The 19824-nt window shown below is 47.4% G+C and overlaps 1 pseudogene; it reads right to left on the bottom strand.

Moving 5' to 3' along the window:
• Positions 1 to 2608: 2608 nt before the first annotated feature.
• LOC124694915 lies at positions 2609 to 14618 on the bottom strand (annotated as a pseudogene).
• Between the last annotated feature and the right edge of the window lie 5206 nt (positions 14619 to 19824).

A 19824-nucleotide genomic window follows, 5' to 3' on the forward strand; every position in this document is an offset into this window, starting at 1 on the left:
CGAACCGTCGTAGCTTGCCCTTTTCCGGTTTTAGTTTGTTGGCGTTGACATGTTTGTCAGTGTTTAGCCTTAAAAAGCCTCTGGGACACGAGACTGGTTTCTCTGTATATGATGTGAAGTGATCGTTAAAGGTGTTTGTAGTAATATGTGCCTAATAAAAGAGCCAGGCAGCGATGTACGAGTGCTGCTGCAGTGCATGCGGCATGCCAGTCAACTGCTTTGGTAGGCAGGAGGCGAAAGTACCTCTGCAGTTTTTGTTTTTGAAACTTGTAAACTGGAAGTGAAAAAATACATTTAGAAATTGCACCGGAACTCCAACTACTTGTACTATACGGTGGGAGCAAACCAGTCCAACTACCTTAAAATTGGTTTCGGGTGATTCTAAAACTTGATAGTCTGTGCTAATCAGTCCGAATTGGAACACCGGATCATGCAGCGAGCCATGCGACGCAAGGCGGAGATGAACCTTGATACGGCTGGTCATCTACAGATGTACAGGTATTTTCCGTTCGTGGTTACCTCTTCAGCGCATGGAGAACCGAGACCTATTTACGGAGGTCTGTACACGGTTGGAGGCTACGGCGAGGGATACTTTTTCCCTACATGGGTGGCAGCATAGTCTACGGATTGAAGTCTCACCCACACCTTAGGCGTTATATGATTCATCGTTCTGATATGTATTCCGCCTAGTTCTTTTTTAGTTTGGCATCTTTTTGGACTTAAGACTCATAAACGGCAGTGTGCATATCCTGGTTATGCAGAGGCTGGATGTAATTGTTTTTTAAAAAGTAATAAAGCATCCTTTATCGAAAAATCAGTCAATGCGCAAAATTTGCCAAGGAACCCCTCGAAAACAGAAGTTGCTGGTGTGGACGATGTCGCCGCCGTAGAAACCACGGGAATGTCGCCTGAGCCCCGCCTTCATCGTTGGGATGAAGAGCCACCGCATTATGGCAAAGCCCCTTTCCCCTCTCCATGGATCTTAATTGCTAGTGCTTTTGGTGAGGTTTAGCTAGGGTTCTTCTGTAGGGATGATCAAAGTCGCTTCAGTTGAATTTCTGGCTTAAGCGACGCTTGATTGGTTCATCTAATTGTTTATGTGTACGAGGAAGTGGTAAAAAGATTTGATTTTGTCAATCTAGTCAGTTAGAGCATCTTCACCGGTGACCCCCAAATACTAGCAGGCAGCACACATGCCGGCTACGTATTGGGACCGCCGGCAGCAAACGCCGGCTAAAATGTTTAGACTCTCCATACCGGTCAGCCCAATAGCATGTGCCGGCAGCACATGGCAGAAGAGAGAGAGTGTAGGTAGGGAATTAAAAAGAACAGAGAGAGTGGTAGGTGGGGGGAGAGAGAGGCTGACGCGTGGGCCGGCGGGAATCTTCTTAGGTGGAGTTTTGCTGCTTGTGTTGCCGGTGCCCCCGATAGCTTCCCTTCGCACAGGGATCGGTTGGAGCTCGCCGGCTATTCTATTGGGCTCGTGATGACGTGGATTTTTATTGGGACCGCCGGTGTGAGCAGTTTCTCTCTCTAGACTCCCCAAACTGCTGCCGACGATGATTTGGGGCTCCCCGGTGGAGACGCTCTTATGCTTGGGTTGTTCAGCGCTCGGATGTGATGAAAGTTGCTCAAATGAGGTATGCTTTGGTTGATCATGGTACAATGGCATCCTGATATATGTCCTATTTTGTAGTTCAAATTAATTGTTTGCCATGAAACTTTGTCAAGTAAGGTTACTTTTTATTCAGCATCGCAAAACTGTTAGTATTGTTGCATATTTGTACACTGTAGGTGATGATGAATATATGCTATTAGTGGAGATTGAGCACTTTATGGAATATGTGAAAACTTGTCAAATATTAGTGCAACTGTTGACAAATTTGATAGTTCTAGTTGTGATACTTGTTCAATATTATGGATAGAAGATATGTTGAAGCAACTAGGATATGAGAAGTATAATAGATTGCATGTGCACAACTCTTCCTGTCCTTCGAAGAAATCACATGAATCTAGTAGCCTTCATATGCAATATTGACCAAGTGCTCACTTACTCATTGGTGTGTCCATCTGAACTGTCAATGTCAGTTTTGCTGCATCTAGGCCGGATAGACTAATTAAAATGAAAAGGGTTAAAGCTTATCTGTTTCCATGTATTGGAACAATCTGCAACGGGCGTCCTGGTGGCAAATTGTCAGGGCCATTACCAGGTGTTCTACAGTAGATGCCTCCAGCTGTATGTGCGAAAAGAAATGGACAAAGCAGATGTTAGTTAAGAGAGATATGAACTGGGATCGATCTCTTCTTCCAGTCCAAATGAAATGGACAAAGTAAGTGTTAGTTTAAGACAGACATGAAATGAGATCACTCTTTACTTTCGGTGGAATGATCAGGTCAGCTCCAAGAACGAGTATAGTTCAGGAATACCCAACTGAGAGATAATGAAGTTCTGCCCTGCTCAGTTTTTTTTTTTTTTACTTGGTAAGAAAAGGATTGAAAGCAGTGAACGAAACAAGCATTATATCATGGTTCGAGTTTACTTACAATACCTTGTCCCTACCAACAACCAGAGCTCGGCTATAAATTTTGGTCTATGGGTAACTCCTACTCATGGTTGCTGGTGAACATCTGGGACATTAGGACAGCGACAAAATGATAGAAATACACCACCCCCGTCCGTTCGGTATGACATGTAGCGATTATCTTTGGAGGCATTCTTCTTCCTTCGATTCTCCATAAAAGCATCAAGCTTTCCATCTCCTGTAAATGGACAGCATGAACTGAAGCGTAAGGCAAGAGATGTCCATAAGTGTGGAAAATTAGCAGTCACATGAACCCTGAGTGTGTTACCTTGAGCTCATTGTACTTATCCATCAACTTCCTTCGACGAATTTCAGCTGGACAACAAACGAAAATGAAATAAAGATATGCAGAGAAGCACGGCGTGGAAGAGGGTGTAATGGGATTTAGGAACAAACATTTCTTCAGATAACATGGCCGTTTTCTGGCCTTCGCTGCTTCCCTCTCTTTCTTAATGTGTCCACGCAGAATTTCTGATTGAACGTTTCTCTGAGGATTAGACCTCAACTGCTCATCCTGAAGATAAACACATATACCGTCAACCAGCGAACAAAATAGGAAGACTGATAACATTGCTCAATACAAGGAACCCAGCCCTGAAATAACCACACACTGTATAATTGGTCTAAAAAAATAAACATGTAACAATAAAAAATAAAATAAGATTAACCAAGCATTTCTCAGTGTATATCCTCTAACATTATATCGAATTGGATTGACCATGTGATTATCGGATAAGTGTCTATTTCTGATTGTACAATGCATGAATGCATCATTTCCACCTGGCATCGTCAGAAAATGAGACTTGCTCATCCTTCTTGAGTTTGTGTAAAATAAAAAATCACTCTGACTTGACAAATAAGTCTAAATCATGAACATAGAGTGTCGTGATTGCATAGTTGCAATTATGCTTTACAAGGATGCTGAAGTCAAATGCCTGATTGTCAAACATTGAAATATTTACATATAAATTCGTACATATTTTTTTGTTATAATAATGGTTGCACAATGACCTATCTAGATATTCAAAAGTTTCACCGCAAATTACAACAAAATATCAATAAGAAAAATGTCAAAACCTTTTACGAAAATTCAACTTATCAACAAGTATAAAAACCTTACAATCCAGGTAATCTGACTCTTCGCTTTTTAAATGGCATTAGGGTCCTTCAAATTCTTAATTGACTTTCGGAGTTTCTGGAGAGACACATTAAGACAGTGTAGGATACAAATTTAATTCTGTAAAAAAAACCCTCTACGGTGACTCATGAGACGGCAGTGGACAGACAGAGGTATAGATTATACCTCTTTTTCTGCGGGGAGTTCCTGATCAAATAAGAAATTGTATATTTTCCTAAAACTGCAAGCAAACGAAATTGACCAAAGTGTCAAACACACTAAACTCGAAAATGATACCTAAACCACTTGATACAGAATACAAAACCATAGAGGAGACCTTAAAAGTCATGGAAATGGATATGATTGAAAATAATCAGCTACGCAAAAAAACCTGATATTTGCCCACCTTATTTTGCAGGATTCAAAGAACATGTTAAGACTAAAAGGGATAGAACCCTGCACTTGGAAACGGTAGAAAGCAAAGCATGTTGGGCAACGAACGATTTGACTCTTACAACCTATAGGAAAAGGAGAAATCTTGTAAATAGAACAAACTTCAAAAGATAGTATACGGTACAGTACAGTCACTGCCGAGCTACAGTAATTGCACCCAACAGTGCAGTAAACCAACAGCCTGAACTTAAGCATAACATAGTTGAGATAGGGAAAGTTCATATGTTAACTTATTTTTAGTTTACAGTGACATTTAAAATCTAAGTATATCAACAACAAAAATTGAAAATAGATTAATAGCTAAAGACAATTCTTGGAGAATACATAGCTAAATACAAATTTAAGGTTGTCTCTGTTCCATGTTCCTGGATTACTTTCAAAAAAATAGTTAGTTGGATTAAGCAATAAGGAAGGAGCCCAGTAGATTGAATTCCACCAATACGCCAGAGATTCAAGCAAAAACGGGTACAGAAATCAAATTGATCGCAATATCAATGTATTCACGTGAATTTTTCAACAATATTTCTCAAGCTATTATCCAGGACAATAGCATATTTAATTGAAGCAGCATGAAACCTCCAATGCCAATGTGTGGTTCAACACTCAGGGTAATAAGGCATAGAGCATGCATGCTACATATGTACAGGTTCATGCGAAGATAATAAGAATGACAGCTGAACTCAGAAAGGCTAAAACTGAACTGGAAGGTGTGCGCACACTCTACTTCACCACTACTATATATACTACTAACCCAATCGAATCAAACTCTACTCCCCGCGGCAACACGCTACGTCTAAACTGAACTGCACAAGCAACCAACTAACCTTCTTGGGAACCTGGATCACCTCCCTAAGCGTCGGCGGCCGCACATTCGTGCTTATCTCCATGGGCCTGATCAAAACCAAACAGAACGAGAATTCGCTGCCCTAAATTGGCTAATCCTAAACACCAAACAGGATTACAGGAACCAGCACGGCGTGGAACCGGACCTCTTCCTGCCCTCCCTGCGAGCCTTCTTCTGCGCAGCCGCGGCAGTAGGAACCCCTCGCGCCGCGAGCGACCCGTGGCGGCGGTTCAGGTAAACGCGACGGCATGGGCTTTACCTGCTCGTCGCCCGATTCCTCAGAGGCTGAGGCGGGCTCGTCTTTCGCGCTGCGCCTGCTGGAAGTCGATTTCGCGGCCGTGGAGGCGAGAGCGGCCCCGTGGTGGCTGACACGGCCTCTAATGGCGGAGGGCGGCGGCAAGTCTCAGTGTTCGGATTTCTTTTCCGTTCAGGTTGGCCATTACAACCTGAGCACGACTGGGCCCGGCCCGGTAAAACCCTTGCCGGACCGCGAGTATCCAACTAAATAGGGCCAATCAGCCCAAAATACGTAGATTACTCTTACCCTGATTTCACTTTCTTGAAAAAAATAGATGTTGACTTTTTTGAGTTGATAAAGAACTTGTGGCCTGTTTGATTCAAAGGATTTACATAGAAAAATATAGGATTCAATTCTATAGCAAATTTTCCTACAATAGGATGTTTGATTTGTACGATTGATTTTCATAGGAATTTTTCCTAAGCAATCTTATGCACTAGGTTCTGTAGGAAATCTGACATCCACTCATGACTCTTTTTGGATATCCTTTGCTTTTTCTATGGTGAAATAAAATAAATTTTGGTTCATATGAATTCATGTGGGGTTTGTAATGGGCATATATACCATTGCAACCCTACGTTGCCTACCCTGTGACTCAAATGTAGCCCCTTAATTAGTGGTATATAAGCGTCACAATAAGCCAATAATCCATTTGGAATCCTTCAAAAAAAAATCCATTTGGAGCCGGGTGGCGGTTGATAGCCCTTTTGTTACAAAGTTTCAAAAGCTACATTTCGAAGTCTCAAAAAATCAAAATAAATATATATGAGTAGAGATGGTGGTGGCTAGTCGTATATATTATGCGTGTGAGTCCTGACCACCAGCGAGCCGCATAACATGCATCCATAGCAGCACAGATGAGGAGGGCAATGTTTAATTACTCTCCAGCTCTAAATACTTGTCACATGTTCAATAAGTGTAAACAGGTGTAAATAGATTTAGCCCATATTTTAAATAAATCTGCGACAACTATTCAGGGAGGAGGGAATGATAGAGTACAGGAAGATCCCCATCCTTGAAAGTGCATACATTTTGGCATGTAGACTGTAGTCTCGCTCGAGTGTAGCAAGGGAAATCGAGATTTCATGCACCTAAGTAGGGTGCTGAATCCATCATGTTGCTGGATGGTTAGGAGGCCAGTGGTACCTCTGGCTCACCAGAGTTTAAACGTTAGATTTGACACTTTAATATCTTGCAAAGGTGGAATATGTTTCGGTAGGAAGCAAAGTTTTCGTCGACAGTTATGATGACTTCGTCAATCTCTAGATTTTTGGATTCGGTCTCTCGAATGTGCTAATTGTAATAGAATGTGTTTATACTCTGTACCAAGTAAAAAAAAAAAAGCAATCTGATCACTGTAGGTCTTTTCACTGGTACGCGTACACATCGGTGCATGCGATCGGTCTGCTCCCTTTTGGTCTGGCACGGGAGCTTGTCATACGTACACGCATGGGCTTTGGGCGGTTGCGCGCAGCCTCTTCCCACACGTGACCCACCGCGATCACCACCGGCGCGGACCGGGCCGGGCAGCAGTACGCCCTACGCGATGATCGGTCCAAAACGCCATTGATCGATTGGCTGCTTCCTCGAGAGATCCAGCCTCTCCTAAGTTTTGCTCTTTGCCCGCCTCGTGAACCTGGTGGGTAGTAGCGTACTCCATGCTTGAGCGAGCAAACGGCTGATGTGCTGATGGTATTCATCTCGGTGTCGTTTACGCGGAGCTAGGATCTTGGCTGTACAGATATGCATGCATGGTGGTTGATCTTGATCGATGCGACTGGCGAGTACGAGTGATATGATGTATGTATGTTAGTATGTACTGGCCAGCCAGCTTGCCGGGGCTTGCATGACGACCTGTTGTCGATCGACGACGATGTGCTCATCAGTACTCCCTCCTGCCTGTCTCGTGAAGGCCACGAAGCAAGCCAGCAGTCTCCATGTCGTTTTACGGGTAGCATGTAGATTCGCTGCCGGCAGAGTACGCACGCAGTACACGAATGACGAATGTATCATGACATTTGCGCATGTTCACGAGCTCTTTCGCCTAATGGTTCTTGTTGGATAATTAGGCACAATTTTCATGATTAATTCCAGAATATAAAGCATGACGAAAGTAACTACTAACATGTGAAACTCGAACATACTAGATGCGATGATCAACATGAACAAGTAGCAGAAAGCAACAAGATCAACATCCATCGCTAAACGGATCGAGATATGTCGCACGTACCGATCCGGTGGAGGTGGCGGTGGAGGTGTAGCGCGACGATGTCGCAGCAAGTAACGTTGTTGATGACAACGTTGTTGACGACGGGGACGATGGGTCGAAGTAGACGGCGTTGAAGACGACGGTAGGCGCAGCCGCCCGACTTGGAAGGAAGGCGACCCGTGATGAAGAGCTTGAGCGGCCGCGCGAGCGCTTCCCAAAACCTAATTCGCCCTCTCCCGCACGGATCGCAAGGACGAGTGGTTCCGGAGACCTACTCTCCCGTTCGCCGATGCACGTCGGCGCGCGGGATGGAGTAGGCTACGGTGGCGGCGCAAGCGCAGAGAGGTGGAAACCCTAACTCGTGTATTAGATGTTATTTCCCGCGGTAGCCGGGCGAGAGATTATATAGGCTCGGGAAACCCTAGGCAACGTGGGCCACGCCCACGTCGCACGAACGTTTTGAGTCGGTTACGGATAGCCCACGATCCCGGAGCGACCCGAACCGACTAACCGCGACGCGTCCGTCTAGGACTCGTTCGTTTTTCCTGAGCTGCAAAAAGTAAGGAAAGTCTCGGCTCGAGGCTCAATCCACTCACCACGAGCGCGGCGCGCGTCGTGACGTGTCGAGTCGAGTCGAGTCGAGACGAGACGAGCGAGGAGGAGGAGGAGCGCGCGTGTAGCACTCCTATTCTCACTCACTTACTAGTGGTGGAACAACCCACCTTATAAGGTGGTCTAACTTCCTCCCAACTTTCCATGTGGGACTAAACTTCCCACCTCTTGCCACTCCCTAGTGAGCTGCCACCAACTTGGGCTCAAACTCACAAGGTCGCCACTATGTGGGCTTTGAGATTTATAGGAAAAATCTGAAATCTAATTTGGGCCACTAAAGGTGGGCCCAATATTTCAACAATCCCCCACCGGATCTCAAATCCCCATTTAGAGATTTACCAATACTCACTCGCTTGTTTATATACCAAGTGTTTCAAATGGAGACCGTTAAGTCGAACTTCCGCCTAGAACCTTAAGCTACATCCATTCACACTTGAACAATGGACTAAGCCTTGAATTGCAAATTTTGCGTGAACGTGGTTTCACTCAAAGTCATGACCACGCACATGGCTGCCGTAGCCTACCCCGCGGGTGAAGCATATGCGTCATACTTCGTGGTCTCTTCATGAGTTTACTAGAGATCACCCAAATCTCATAGATTGCGACGTTTAACAATCGGACTCATATAGGTGTGTTATTTCAAGAATGCTCGTAGGACAGACATCTTTGCTAATATAGCCAACATAAACACATTAAGGCTTGTTGCCAACCTCGCCTTACAGACAATTGAGAGTTGTGCATCTTCACATAGAGAGGGTTACGGAATACTCTCCTCAATTAAACCACTAGTTTGTTCTTCCCGTGTCCTAATTCACGGGATCTCCGATCACAAAGATTGGGTTACCACTATGGTGTAACATCAACGGGTCTCAAACCCATCTCCTCGATGCACTTTCTATCACATTACGTGATAGTCCCTTTGTAAAGGGATCTCGCCGTGTTTTTGTCCGTTTGAATATATGTACAGTTATTACTCCGGAGTTTCGCAATTTCCCGACAGATTTCAAACGTCTCTTGACGTGTCTTGATGACTTCGCGTTATCCGTAGAATTGTTCACTTTGACAATTACAGCTTTGATTGTCACAATTCAAAAGGATTGCCGGAACAGGTTTTTCAACCACAGGCAAGTCCATCAAGAGCTCACGCAACCATTCCGATTCAACAAGTGGTTGTGTCTAAAGCAAGAAGTTCTCGCTTCCATAGTTGACCTCGTCAATATGGTTTGCTTGCAAGATCTCCATGACACCGCGCCACCTCCAAAGGTAAATACATACCCACTTGTGGCGTACGGATCGCCTACATCCGAGATCCAATTCGAATCACTATATCCTTCAAGCACAGCTGGGTGCCCCGAATAGTGAATCCCATAACTCATTGTACCACATAGGTAGCGCATGACCCTATCAAGTGCATGCCAATGATCGCACTCCGGGTTTGACATGAACCTACGCAACTTGCTAACAGAAAAGAGATGTCCGATCTAGTCGCGCTCGCTAAGTACATGAGTGAGCCAACAATCCGAGAGTATCTCGCTTGATCTACCGCAATCCTCCGGTTCTTTCGTAATGTCACACTGGGATCATAAGGTGTTGGAGAAGACTTGCTATCAATATAGCCGAACCGGCTCAAGATCTTCTCAACATAATGGGATTGCGTTAGAGTAATCCCACTCTCATTCTTAATAAGCTTGATGTTCAGAATTACATCGCCTTCTCCCGCATCTTTCATATCAAAGCACTTTGACAAGAAAGACTTGACCTCGTGTATTACTTTCATGTTTGTACCAAATATCAGAATATCATCCACATACAAACACAGTATAACACCTTCGCCCCCACCATGGCGATAGTAAACACACTTGTCAGCCTCATTGACAACAAAGCCTACAGAAGTCAAAGTTCTGTCAAACTTCTCATGCCATTGCTTAGGTGCTTGTTTCAGGCCATATAAAGATTTCAGCCAACTTGCACACCTTTCTTTCTTCACCTTTTACTACGAACCCATCGAGCCGATCCATATAGATTTCCTCTTCCAACTCTCCGTTAAGAAAAGCTGTCTTTACGTCCATTTGATGAATGATAAGACCATAGGAGGCAGCCATGGACAGGTAGTACTCGAATGGTGGTAAGTTTAGCTGACTGAGTGAATAGGTGTCGAAGTAATCTTCGCCTTCTCTCTCGTGTGTAGCCTTTAGCTACAAGCCGCGCCTTGTACTTTTCAATAGTACCATCGAGTCTTAGCTTCTTCTTGAACACCCATTTGCAGCCTACAGTGCTTGCATCCGTGGGGTCGTTCCGACAACTCCCAAGTTCCATTAGAAAGAATCGAGTCCATCTCATTATGGACAGCTTCTTTCCACTCATCCGCATCCGGAGATGCATATGCCTCCGCAATGGACGTGGGAGTATCATCCACAAGGTACACAATGAAATCATCACCAAAGGATTTTTCAATCCTCCGTCTCTTGCTCCGTTTAGGAGCTTCATTGTCATCCTTCTCAATAACAATCTCATGTGATTGTTCAAAATACTCATTAGATGTACTAGATTCAGTGAACTATCTCAGTAGAAATTCTAGCAATGCTATGCATATCTTTCATAGGAAACATATTCTCAAAGAATGTTGCATCACGAGATTCCATAATAGTATCAACATGCATATCAGTGTACTTCGATTGAACTACTAAAAATCTATAGCCTACACTCCGCGAGCATAACCTAGAAAGATACAATCCACTCGCTTTTGGTCCGAGTTTGCGCTTCTTAGTAATTGGAATATTGACTTTCGCCAAACATCCCCATGTGCGCAAATACGAAAGTGATGGTTTTCTCCTGCACCACTCCTCGTAAGGGGTTTTATCTTTATTCTTGTTAGGAACTCTATTCAGGACATGACATGAAGTCAACAAAGCCTCCCCCACCATGCCTTTGATAAACCAAGCAGTGGCTAACATGGAATTCACCAAGTCGATCGGCGTGCGGTTTTTCCTCTCGGCAACCCCGTTTGATTGGGGCGAATAGGGAGGCGTCCTCTCATGAATAATACCATGTTCCTCACAGAATTCATCAAAGATTTTAGGAAAATACTCGCCACCACGATCCGACCTAAGACGCTTGATCTTTCTCTCTAGTTGATTTTCAACTTCGGCCTTATAAATTTTAAAGTAGTCTAAAGCTTCATCTTTAGTTCGCAACAAATAAACATAGCAAAATCTAGTCGCATCATCAATCAATGTCATGAAATATCTCTTTCCACCTTTTGTCAACACACCATTCATCTCGCATAGATCGAATGTATGAGTTCTAGAGGTGCCAAGTTTCTCTCCCGGCCGCCTTGTGAGGCTTCCGAGGTTGCTTTGATTGCATACAACTATGGCACTTAGAACCTTTGGCAATGGTGAAATTCGGAATTAAACTTAAACTCGGATAGCCGAGACATTAAACCAAAATTAATGTGACATAAACGAGAATGCCAAACACCGGTATCATCACTAACATTGCCACAAATATGGTTCACGGACTTATTGCTGAAATCGTAAAGCGAAAAGCGGAACAAGCCTCCGCACTCATAGCCTTTACCAATAAATTGTCCAAACTTGGAAACAACTACTTTATTCGACTCTAAAACAACCTTAAACCCATCTCTCGCATAGAAAGGAGCCGCTAACGAGATTCTTGTTCATAGTAGGGACATGCCGCACGTTCCTCGCTCGCACGATCTTCCCGAAGTGAACTTCGGATCTACCGTGCCAACACCACGAACGTAAGCATGTGACCCATTCCCCATCAAGACGGAAGAATCCCGGCGACCTGGTAAGAAGTGAACATGGATATGTCAGCACACACATGAACATTAGCACCTGTATCAATCCACCAACATGGAGATTGAAATACCGAAAGAACAGTAAATAGATTACCGTACCCATCAGCATTGCTAGCGGTCACCGTGTTGACTTGCCTCGCCTTTTTCTTGCGGTCTGCCCTCTCTGGACAGTCCTTAGAAAAGTGGCCAGCCTCTCCACGTGTAAAGCAGCTCGGATCCGCTTTGTTTATCATCTTCTTCTTCTTGAAGGTTGTAGTCTTCATAGGCTTATTGAAGGAGGGCTTGTTATTCCCTTTGTTCTTGATGTAGGGTTTCTTCCGCACCATGTTGGCGCTAGACCGACCCTCTCCTTTCTCGCATTATCCTTAGCCCGAGCTTTCTCCTCAACATCAAGAGACGCTATCGATTTTCAACCGATATCTCCTCGTCTCTTGTGTTTGAGGGTTGTGGCAAAGTTCCTCCATGAAGGGGGCAACTTAGCAATGATGCATCCAGCCACAAACTTGTCGGGTAAGGCACACTTAAGGAGTTCGAGCTCTTTCGCAATGCACTCGTATCTCATGAGCTTGTTCGACTACGTAACGGTTGTTTACCATCCCGATGTCATGGAAGCTCTCCATGATGTACAGTTCATCGCTCGCATCGGTTGCACCGAATTTAGCATTCAAGTGCATCCCGTAGCTCTTTACCATCCGTTATGTGCATGTACACATCACACGTGACGATCGACAAGAATACTCGTAACGCATCCGACGAAGAGAGTATTGTTTTCCTTGAACTTGTTCCGATCTTGGTCAGATATAGTTCCTTCGTGTAAACCATCGACAACGTCGAATATTTTCATATGAGTAAGCCGCAGCATGACCTTAACTTGCCACCTCTTAAAGTGCACACCGGTGAACTTATCCGGCCTCGGTGCATCAAAGAAACCAGCCATTGTTAACTCAGGAAATTGCCTACAATTAGATTTTTGGATTGTTGGATAATTAGGCACAATTTCCATGATTAATTCTGGAATATCAAGCATGACGATATTAACTACTAACATGTGAAACTCGAACATACTAGATGCATTAATCAACATGAACAGTAGCAGGGTACAACATCCATCGCCAAACAGATCGAGATATGTCGCACATACCGATCTGGTGGAGGTGGCGGTGGAGGTGTAGCGTACGATGTCGCAGCGAGTAACGTTGTTGATGACAACGTTGTTGACGACGGGGACGATGGGTCGAAGTAGACGGCGTTGAAGACGACGGTAGGCAGCACCGCCCGACTTGGAAGGAAGGCGACCCGTGATGAAGAGCTTGAGCAGGCCGCGCGAGCGCTTCCCAAAAACCTAATTCGCCCTCTCCCGTACAGGATCGCAAGGACGAGTGGTTCCGGAGACCTGCTCTCCCGTTCGCCGATGCACGTCGGCGCGCGGGATGGAGTAGGCTACGGTGGCGGCGCAAGCAGAGAGAGATGGAAACCCTAACTCGTGTATTAGATGTTATTTCTGCGGTAGCCAGGCAGGAGATTATATAGGCTCGGGAAACCCTAGGCAACGTGGGCCACGCCCACGTCGCACGAACGTTTTGAGTCGGTTACAGATAGCCCACGATCCGGGAGCGACCCGAACCGACTAACTGCGACGCGTCCGTCTAGGACTCCGTTCGTTTCTCCGAGCCGCAAAAAGTAAGGAAAGTCTCGGCTCGAGGCTCAATCCACTCACCACGAGCGCGGCGCGCGTCGTGACGTGTCGTGTCGTGTCGAGTCGAGACGAGACGAGCGAGCGAGGAGGAGGAGGAGCGCGCGTGTAGCACTCCTATTCTCACTCACTTACTAGTGGTGGAACAACCCACCTTATAAGGTGGTCTAACTTCCTCCCAACTTTCCATGTGGGACTAAACTTCCCACCTCTTGCCACTCCCTAGTGAGCTGCCACCAACTTGGGCTCAAACTCACAAGGCTGCCACTATGTGGGCTTTGAGATTTATAGGAAAAACTGAAATCTAATTTGGGCCACTAAAGGTGGGCCCAATATTTCAACAGTTCTTAGCAAACTTTCCACCATTAATGGTCTCTAGAAAAAAAATTGTTGCACCATTGTTGTTGGCTTACCCACTCGTCTCCCCGAGAAGCCCCCACGAGCTGTTTTTTACATCCGGACGGCGAAAAACGACCCATTCGCGCCCCCAGGTTCTCATTTTCGTCCGGAAAACGGCCTAATTTCGTCCGGACTCCCCGGGCCATCCTCGGTTTCCCGGGGATCTCTCGGGGACTCCGGATGGAGCAAAACCAACCGCCCACGCCCACGTGTCTCGATCCTCTTTCGTCCGGACTCCCCGGGCCATCCTCTTTTCCCCGAGAAATACCGTTTGGGGAGCACACGACTGGAAATATACTGCCTCCCATGCCAAAAATTGATCCAATCCGGACGAAAATTTCGCCGGATTTGGGCGTGGGGAGCCCCAACGAGTGGGGATGCTCTGACACGCAGCGTTTGGTTTAACATGGATGAGTGTCCAAGATCATTGAGCTCAACCATCATAACACACTGGAGGGTATCTTAAGGCGTGTTCGGCAACTCCCCAACTTCAAAGAACTCCGTCGACCCAGCTTCCCATAGCTGCTCCAGCATTGCTGACGATGGGGCTTCCAGACTCGACTCGTCTGCACTGCTAGGACCAGGCATGGTCGAGGTAGGTGGCAGGGAGCTACGGGGCGACGAGGTCGGTGGAGCTGCTTAGAGCTGGGCATGGCAACGATGGAGCTGCTTAGAGCATCCCACTCGTCTCCCCGAGAAGTCCCCACGACCACTTTTTTTCATCCGGATGGCGAAAAACGGTCCAGTCGTGCACCCAGAGTCTCAATTTCGTCCGGATTTAGACTATATCCGTCCGGACTCCCCACGCCAACCCCGGTTCCTCGGGGAGCCATCGGGGGCTCCGGATGAAAGATTTTCGTCCGCGTGGCCCACTGTCACGGACTAGTCTCCTTCTCTCTCGCACCCAGCTCGGCGACTACGCAGGAGGGCCACCGCGGCGCCCTGTCCCAAACCCAGTCCTCCCGCGCCGCCGCGTTCCTCCGCCGCCACGGCCTCCACCACAACCGCCCATCCTTCACCTACGAGAAGCTCCGCGCCGCCACCGTCGGCTTCGACGCCGCGCGGAAGCTCGGCGACGGCGGGTTCGGGACGGTCTACCTCGGCTACCTCCCGCCCGCCGCCCGCCCTGCCGCCGTCAAGCGCCTGCACGTGCCGCCCTCCCCGGGCCCGTCCCTCCCCTCCGACGCCGCCGCCATCTTGATGGCCGCAGGATGGAGGCGCCGGGGCGCGGGCTGGCGGGCGCGTGGGGGAGAGTGGGCCGGAGCGCGTGAGGCCAGAGCGGCGCGGCACGGCATGGCCGGAGCGGCACGGCGCGGCACGGCATGGCCGGAGCGGCGCGGCACGGCCGGAGCTCGCGAAGCTAGAGCGGCGCGGCATGGCATGGACGGAGCGGCGCGAGCATGGCCGGGCGTCGGGGCGCGAGCATGGCCAGGGCGTCGCGGTGGGAGCATGGCTTCTCCACCGTCGGGTGCGTGGCCGGCATGGTCGATGTCGGTCGAACACCTCCCGGGCATCCTCACGAGCGCCGTGTATGGGGAGACGGCTGGAAAAATGTAGCTCCCCATGCCAAAAATAGGTCCAATCCGGATCAATTTTCATCCCGATTGTGCCTCGGGGGCCTCCAACGAGTGGAGATGCTCTTAGAGCTGGGCATTCCTGTAGTGGATAGACAGCAAGAGTAGGCCACAAACGTAGTGGACGAGGACGACGGGGCTCTGCTGCCAGGAAATTTGTTTCCCGCTGATTTCCGTAATATCGGGTCGGTAGCCGGTTTTCTCGGTACCCACCAATGTAAGAGAATCTCGGACGATATTTACAGAAATTATTATTATTTACTCAAATTTGGGAACTTTTGATATATAAGTTCTTGACGAATCTCAAATTTTGTTTGAAAAATCTTGGATGGTATTTGGATTGGTATTTTTTCGAGAATGATAAGAAGAAGAAAAATCCTTGGCTATTGTTGCTTGAGGAGGAAAGGGATCCATGAGGAGTTCCGGGACAAGTGACTCTGGCCGCTTCTGCTGCTTGATGGCGGAGCTTGAGGAGGAACAAAGGAGGCACGAGCGGTCGCTACGGCGGTGACCGGAGTAGAGGGGCAAGTTAGTGTCCGAAAGGAGGAGATTGAAACGTTTTCTTTACTTGGCAGTGGCAAAACCTCTGTAATTATTGCAGTGCTCGCATAAGAGGATCTCCGCATTTTATTGGCTTCTCTAAACTCTGTGGAGTTATGGTGTGCGGCTCCGCTTTTGGAGTTTAGAGAAGCTGGAAGTTGGGAAGTGGTCCTATAGGACACAAATGGTTATAGGAGGATTTCTCTTTGGCTTCTAGGGTGACTTTCTTTATAAGCTACCCTCCCTCAACTTCTTACACAACCCCGTCTGTTAAACTTGTTTAAACTTATAAATTAGTCTATTTAATATTAATTTTAAAAAAATTAAAAAAATTAAAGATAGATTTCTATAGAACCTGAAAAGGTAACTTCTCGAATAAGCCCTTGTAGAACCTAAAAAAACGGAGACTAAAAGTTCAAGTATATCGTGCCATTTAGGTCAAAGATGCACCTACTCAATCGTGTGGATCGACGTGTATGGAAATCCATGACGATCCGTTTTTCACCATGTGCGACCGCGAGCAATGAATGCTGAAATTGCTCATGCATGTCGTTGCATTGCAGCTGCTCACGAAAACTTTGGGGATTTATGAGACGCAGTATCTGGATCGCAGACTGTGAGCACAGGGCAGCGCAGGCCCGGGAGGTTGCGTAGATTTATAAACCCGTGACTGATCCAGAGCCGCTGGCAGGTCGCGCATGCATGGCACCGGCCACCCACCCCCGTGGCTCGGTCGCGCTAGCTACATCGCGCCATGAACGCTTCTGTAGCAACTACTCGCCGAAGTGACAACTCCGTCGAAGCGTGGGAGACGATGGCATAGAAAAAAGGCTATTTATATTTTCCCCGATCCGGAATGCTCCGCCGCGCGCTTTCGGTGCGGTCGCACGTCGCACGTTAGCGCGTGGGCCGCCGCCGATGTGGCCAGCACGACGCCGGCCGGGGAGCTGTGCAAGCGCACTGCCAAGCGCCCTAGACAGACAGCTCCACGACGCGCGAGGCCTAGCTACTACGCCTAGCTAGACACTTCACTTCAGCGGCCACGTACTGGCGAGCGACGGCTCGACCGGATGTAAACGTTTTAACCTTTTGACTGCGTGTGCTTGCATCATGCATGTACTACGATCGATGCATATCTGGTTCCGGGCGGCGCCGGTGGGAAAAGCCTGAAACGACGGGGCAGGGAGCCGACCCCGGCAGGCAGCTCCGTCCGCCGTACACTGTCCCTGCTGCCTGCTCGCCTGCCAGGCTTCGGGGCAAAAAAATTCTGGCTCCCTCGGACCTCGTGAACAAATTTCGTCCCAACATCTTGGCGAGTAGCGAATTAATTCACTTTGGGCGATCGATCTGCATGCAGCTGCAATTGCGGCAAAACCATCTCCACCGGATATCGGAAGCGGGCCAAGCCCCGCAAATATTTACGGTTTTGAACTAAACAGAATAGCTCGGAGTAGATTTTGCATAGGAGCCTGGCCCGTAAAAATTTATAAGAGAACCCAAAAACATCCCCCTCAACCGCTATATATATATGTCATTTTCGGCTGGGGAAATGTGGTACCCCACATCGCATTTCCCACCCGCAACCGCCACCCACCGCTTAAGATTCCGTTCCGGTCGCCTCCGACAAATCGCCACCGAAATCGAGCCTCCCTACCTACATGTGAAATGGCAACGCCGAACTCCGAGAGAGGCGTGCGCCGGTGACATAGGCATCCCCGATGGGCCTGCCAAAGATGGTACCCGAGGTTTACTGAAGGCCCACGAGTCGAAGAATATGAAGTTCGGAAGCCCAATTAGTTGTTGTTAAGGAAATATAGAATTGTATGAGGAACAAGGAGACTTGTAACTTTACGGGTTGAACTCAAAGAGTCTCCCCGAATCTGCAAACTTGTGTAATACGAAAACCCTCGGCTCCGCCTCCTATATAAGGGGGAGTCGAGGGACAAAGAGAGGATCGAATCATTGTCAACACAACTCTAGTTTTCATAGCAGTTGAGTACTTTTCCGGCTGAAACCCTCGAGATCTACTTGCCCTCTACTTCCAACAAAACCCTAGTCTACAACTTGTAGGCATTGACAAGTCGATACCTTGTCAATTGGCACCGTCTGTGGGAATTATAGGCGACAAGGATCTGATCTCGATGGCACGCTCAACATCGTCGACATCTTCAGTAGGAAGCAACACAATGGACAGAGGTAAACGGATCGAAACTGATCTAGTCGATTTTTTCCTCACCCGTCCTCCCGTGTGGATGCATATGCGTATCTGGAGGAGCCTATGGAGATGACGTTCGGGAGGTTCCACTTCCGCGTCGGAAAAGAGAGGTCGCATCGCCTTGAGGTTCCGGTTTCGTCAGGATCGTCGGCGGCCTACTCCGGTTTTTCGGAATCGTCATCGTTATCCAAGATCGACGTCGAGGAAATCTCGTCGCCGCGCTTCGACAAGTCGTCATCGAGCGGAGAACTCATCAAGATCTTCGGTGGCATGTCCTTCGAGTCGTTTGCGGACTCCAATATAAGCAGCGATTCAGACAGCGTCGACAGCTACAACTTCATCGACAAATCTACTTCTGTTCGGGAGGTCTTCACCGATCTGTACGACGGTGGCACTAGTCCCAGCAAAGACATAGCTTCAAAATATCATCAAGTTTATGTAGTTGGAGAAGCAGGTCGCCCGGAGGAGACGTCAGAGGCTTTCGATGATGTGGGAAATCCATACGTCGATCCCACTGATCTCATGGGAGGTTTGGGCATCAAATATGTCGGGCCTACAACGCGACTAAGGGTGCAACTTCCGAAAGCGGCTTGGGACAGAGCCGCAAAAGCCATGGACGGTACAGACCCGATGAATACAACTGCTACGGCAGAAGGATTACAAGCATATCAATATAGACTCGCCCGTGCTGGACGAGAACTTGAAAACCAGACAGCTGAGCTTAATAGGAGAAAGGCCGCAGCTTCCGCGTCAAGCCGAAGAAGGGCAGAGCTGAGCCGACAATCAGGAACTTCGGGAGATAGTCACAGAGATGCTCGTAATAGGGGAAGATCGCGGCTGCAAAACATACTGATGCATGCAGTTAACACACGTCCGTTGGGAACCCCAAGAGGAAGGTGTGATGCGTACAGCAGTAAGTTTTCCCTCAGTAAGAAACCAAGGTTATCGAACCAGTAGGAGCCAAGAAGCACGTTGAAGGTTGATGGTGGCGGAGTGTAGTGCGGCGCAACACCAGGGATTCCGGCGCCAACGTGGAACCTGCACAACACAATCAAAGTACTTTGCCCCAACGTAACAGTGAGGTTGTCAATCTCACCGGCTTGCTGTAAACAAGATGTATAGTGTGGATGATGATGATTGTTTGCGAAGAACAGTAAAGAACAGAGTTTGCAGTAGATTGTATTTCAAATGTAAAGAATAAGACCGGGGTCCACAGTTCACTAGTGGTGTCTCTCCCATAAGATAAACAGATGTTGGGTGAACAAATTACAGTTGGGCAATTGACAAATAAAGAAGGCATAACAATGCACATACATATATCATGATGAGTACTATGAGATTTAATCGGGGCATTACGACAAAGTACATAGACCGCTATCCACATGCATCTATGCCTAAAAAGTCCACCTTCGAGGTTATCATCCGAACCCCTCCGAGTATTAAGTTGTAAACAACGAGATAATTC

Source organism: Lolium rigidum, chromosome 3 (genome assembly GCF_022539505.1).
Source record: "Lolium rigidum isolate FL_2022 chromosome 3, APGP_CSIRO_Lrig_0.1, whole genome shotgun sequence".
In the NCBI taxonomy this organism is placed as follows: domain Eukaryota; kingdom Viridiplantae; phylum Streptophyta; class Magnoliopsida; order Poales; family Poaceae; genus Lolium; species Lolium rigidum.